We start from the raw sequence: 5,088 nt of genomic DNA, 5'->3' as shown, positions 1-5,088 counted from the left end.
TTCTGGCATATAATTTTAATGATATTTAAAAATTCTATTATGAATAACTGAGATTTAATTAAATACAATCTAATTAGTACGTATAAGCATAACTTTGATTTACACATTCAGAAGATAGTTTTAATTTAAAGTCCTGAATTCCCTTTATAGATGTTTGATTCGAATTTAGATTAGGGTGATCACATTTTTGAACTGTTCTTATTTGGCAAGTTTTTAAAAGGAATATTTAGCTAATGATAATCATTTAGATTTTCTAAAACTGTTTTATGCATATGCCAATAATCAGATTTTAGAAACATAAAAATTATGTCTTAAAAAGTTTAAAAATATCCCATAGAGATGATAAACTTTAGTGTTGTTATAGATGTCAAATTTTAACTATTTATATCAATGTTTAGAACAAATTTCAGGATTTTATTTTTTACTCATACAAGCATAATTAGTTGTATATTATTCTTTTTAGCTGATGGGGAAAAATGGCTAATACTTTATTATTGCTTAACATTAAAAAATGCTTTTCTTTGGGGGAGGGTAATTACAGGTAAAACATATTCTTTAAAGGCAGCCTAAAATACAAATTGAGCTGTTTGTAAAAAACTCTCTATTCCAAGTCAAAGAATAAATAATTGTAAATGAATCTTCAGTTATCTTGTTACTTTATGCTTATCCTGACCAGTGACTAGTTTGAACTAAGTATTTGCTTATTTAATTTTTCTGGCTTATGGGTTGAAAATCAAAATGCCTAGAAGCACAAGTTTTGTAACACATTAAACAGGAAACAATATTTTTGAGATCCACAAAAATACACAATTTCTGCTATTTGGGGAGAAATTTCTGTTCTCCTGATTTATCATACTACTTTATTTTGATCAAAATTTAAAGATACTGTGTTTCAAAAAATGAAGCAGTGAAAATACAACAATTCAAATAGCAATTAGCCTCATAGAAAGAAAGATGAAAAAAATGAGAGAGGATGGAGTAAGATGAAAAGTATACGTTTTCCTTATAATGAAGGCAGACAGTATCCAGTACAAGTACATTGTAAATACTTACTCTATAGACTCTACAACTGCTAGTTTTCTCCATTTACCCTTGCAGGTTCTTTCTCTACCCTCCTCTGCTCTGCTCTATACTCTGGGAAACTACTTGTTATAAATTGTACCTATTGAAATCCCTTTAACTCAGGTTCTGGTTGGATTAGCAACTGGAGAGCTGATTGTGGGAAGAAAAAGAAAGCTCAAAGTAATTATTTCCTTTTTCCTTTCCCTGCCAGAGTAAGGTTTTAGCAGCGGCTGCTCCCTTTGAGGTGCTCATCATCTACTACAGTATTTGCTGGTGTCTGGTAACTCTTACCCCTTCCTCATTGAGGCGTAAGAGTTTCCTACTCTTGCTAGCTCCTGGGTGCATCACCATGGCATACTGCACTGAATTCTGCCTACACTTCTACAGACTGTTTCTTCCTTAAACTTGTTTCAACTAACCTTTGATGTGCTGTGTGTTTCATGGTGGGACTCTGAATAATACAGTAACTATATCTAAAGTAGTTTTCTTTTTAATAGAATCTTTACTATGCAAGAATGAGAGTTCAGTTTTGGGGTGCCTTCTACATTTTTATGAAAACATGTAAATTCAAAAAATTTAGCCTACCTAAAAGCAGCTTCTCAGCTCGTTCTCAAAGCTCTGTCAGGTTCAGCCTACTCACCTGCACCCCAGCCTTTACCATGTGCATCAGGGTGACCCAGAAGTCCTACAACATGTCCACCTCCAGAGCCTAGGCCTTCAGCAGCCGTTCATACACGAGTGTGCCTGCTGCCCACATCACCTCCTCTGCCTTTCCCTGAGTGGGCGGCAGCAGCAGAAGCTTCCAGGGTGGTCTGGTCACGTGCACGAATGTAGTTGGGGTTGTGGTGTGGCCAGGGGTGTGGGGGCGCATCACAGCTCTCTCAGTGAACCAAAGCCTGCTGAACCCCTGTAAGCTGGCAGTGGGCCCCAGCATCCAGACTGTGCACACCCAGGAGAAGGAGTAGATCAAGACCCTCAAAAACAAGTTTGCCTCCTTCATCGATAAAATAGCACCTAGGGCAGCAGAACAAAATTCTGGAGATGAGGTGGAACCTTCTACGGTAGCATGGAGCAACATGGGCAATGTGTTCAAGAGTTATGTCAACAATCTTGCATGGCAGCTGAACACACTGGGCCAGGAGAAGCTGAAGCAGGAGGTGGAGCTTGGCAATGTGCAGGGGCTGGTGGAGGACTTCAAGAATAGGAGGAGGAGATCAAAGTGAGTGTAGACATGGAGAGTAAGTTTGTTCTTATCAAGAAGGATTTGGAGGAAGCTTATGTGAACAAGTTGAAGATGGAGTTTGCCTGGAAGAGCTGACTGACAAGATTGGCTTCTTAAGGCAGCTGTATGAAGAGGAGATCTTTAATCTGCAGTCCCAGATCTCAGACATGTCCGTGGTCCTGTCCATGGACAACATCTTCTCCCTAGACCTGGACAGCATTATCTCTGAGGTCAAGGCCTAGTATGAGGGCATTGCCAACTGCAATTGGGCTGAGACTGAGACCATGTACTGGATTAAGTGGGAAGATCTGCAGATATTGGCTAGGAAGCACAGGGATGACTTCCATCACAGAAGATGGAGATTTCCAAGATGAAACAGAACATTAGACAACTCTAGGCTGAGATCAAGAGACTCAAAGGCCAGAGGGCTTCCCTGGGGTCTGCCACAGCTAATGCTTAGCAGTGCAGGGAGCTGGCCATTAAGGACACCAGTGCCAAGCTGGCCAAGCTGGAGGACACCCTGCTGTGAGCCAAGGAGGACGTGGCATGGTGGCTGAGGGGGCTCATGAACATCAAGCTGGCCTTGGACATGGAGATCACCACCGACAACAAGCTCCTGGAGGGTAAGGAGAGCTGGTTGGAGTCTGGTATGCAGAACATGAGTATCCAAGCTAAGACCACCAATGGCTACTCAGGTGGGCTGAGCTTGGCTTACTGGGGCCTCACAAGCCCTGGCCTCAATTATGACCTCAGCTTCTTCTAGTGTAACTTCAGCTCTGGTGAGGGATCCAGTTCCTTCAGCCCTGTCAGCTTCTCCATGGCAATGATTGTGAAGAAGATTGAGACCTATCATGGGAAGCTGGTGTGCAATCATCTAATATCCTTCTGTCCAAGTGAACAACATCTGTGGTCCCTCCTGGCCTCCTACTCCTGTGGTTACCATAGAACCTTTGTGGGCAGGAGCTATACAGGGGAGCCTTGGAGAACAGGAGACATGCCTGAGGCTCAGCACAGGTCCTCAGCCTACCCTTAGCAGGGAGTCTGCGGCCCTGGGTACCCCCTCTTGCCAGTACCCCCTACTAAAAGCCAATTCAAGTGTCTTTTCCCAAATAAAGCCTCAGATAGATGACTCTGCAAATCCCCAAAGCAAAACAAAACAAAAATTTTAGCAAACAGAGAAGTGGACATCTATTCAGATTTATGAATTTCCACAAGCATTATATACTCATGTAATCCAGATCAGGAAGCAGAGGATTACCAGATCTCCATAAATCCCCTTTGTGCTTCTAGTAACTAACTGTTAGGTATAACCAATATTCTAAATTATAGCTGTATTAGAATCTCTTTTTAAACTTTATATATAAAGGAATTCATCCAGCATGTACATTTAGTGTCCGGTTTATTTGCTCAACATGTTTTTGAGATTAATTCATATGAAGTATAATATTAATTAGTTCATTCATATTGCTGTGTAGTAAGTAAGTGATTTACCTTTTTATTTTTTGGGGGGGATAAACTTTAGGCTTGCTTTCAGTTTGGTGCTATTTTGAATAGAAGAGCCATGAACATTCCATGCTTATCTTTTAGTGGCTATGTATTTCCTTATCTCTTGGCCATAAACCTAGGATGGAAGTCTTGGAACATGGAATAGTTATATATTTAGCTTAGGTAGATATAGCTGAAGAATTTTCTAAAGTGGTCATACCAATTTACATGCACATCAACAAACCATGAAAATTCCATTTAATATACAGGCTAACTAATGTTTGGAATAGTCATAGTCATAGCCTTTCTCTTTTTTTTTTTTTTTTGTTTGTTTTGTCTTTTTTGTTTTAAGTAAGCTTTATGCCCAGCATGGAGCCCAATGCAGGGCTTGAACTCATGACACTGAGATCAAGACCTGAGCTAAAATCAACCGTCAGAAGGTTAACCAACTGAGCCACCCAGGTACCGCAGTCATAGTCTTTCTAATTAAGCCCTCCTTTTGTGTGTGAGCTTAATAAACCATAATGTCTAAAGACCATCAGGAACACACCTAGAGTCAAAGTAGATTTATTAACTTGCTGTAGCAATGATGATGGGACAAGTGTGGAATTGTAGGTTGTGTCAGTAAAGGATAGCATGGGCCTTTACTGTTTTTTGGTTTATCCTAGGTGATTTTTGAGAAGGAAAATAAAAGGGGATTATGTTCTGGATTAGTATTTGTTATGGAATGTTGGCAAATTACTATGTGTATTTTAATAATTTTTAATCTAGTAGGTAAAGTGGAAAAGTAGAGCTAGAATTGTCATAGTTATAGATGCAGTGGCCAAGTATTTGGTTAGGAGAGAGAAAGAGTAATTTTTGTTTTTGTGTCTTTTGTTTTGTGTCTTTTGTATTTTGTTTTGTTCTGTTACAGCCATGGAGTAATGTCATCATATGTTGATATTCTGTTAAGTTATTCTGTTAAGTCATCATATGTTGATATTCTGTTAAGTTGTTTAAATTCAGCAGGGACACTATGGATTGGTATAATTTCTAGGCAAGCTACCAGTTGTCAGCTGTCAGGGTAATTGTGTTATTCTCTGTTTACCATTTTGGCCAAAGGTAGATAAAGGCTTCATTAGATTATCTATCTATCTATCTATCTATCTATCTATTATCTATCTAATTTTTCTATCATCTATCTAATCCAAGTTAGCTAGCATGTAGTTCAATAATGATTTCAGAAGTAGAATCCAGAGAATCATCCCCTACATATAATACCCAGCACTAATCCCAATAAGTGTCCTCCTTAATGATCTTTGCCCATTTAGCCCATCCTC

The 5,088-nt window shown here is 39.3% G+C and overlaps 1 pseudogene; it reads left to right on the top strand.

The window, feature by feature from the left end:
* The first annotated feature begins 1,721 nt into the window (after positions 1 to 1,721).
* Positions 1,722 to 3,317, top strand: LOC125171602 (keratin, type II cytoskeletal 8-like; annotated as a pseudogene).
* The last annotated feature ends 1,771 nt before the right edge of the window (positions 3,318 to 5,088 follow it).

The sequence above is a fragment of the Prionailurus viverrinus genome, chromosome C1, assembly GCF_022837055.1.
Source record: "Prionailurus viverrinus isolate Anna chromosome C1, UM_Priviv_1.0, whole genome shotgun sequence".
Taxonomy (NCBI): Eukaryota; Metazoa; Chordata; class Mammalia; order Carnivora; family Felidae; genus Prionailurus; species Prionailurus viverrinus.
This window is presented reverse-complemented; position numbering and strand designations above follow the sequence as displayed.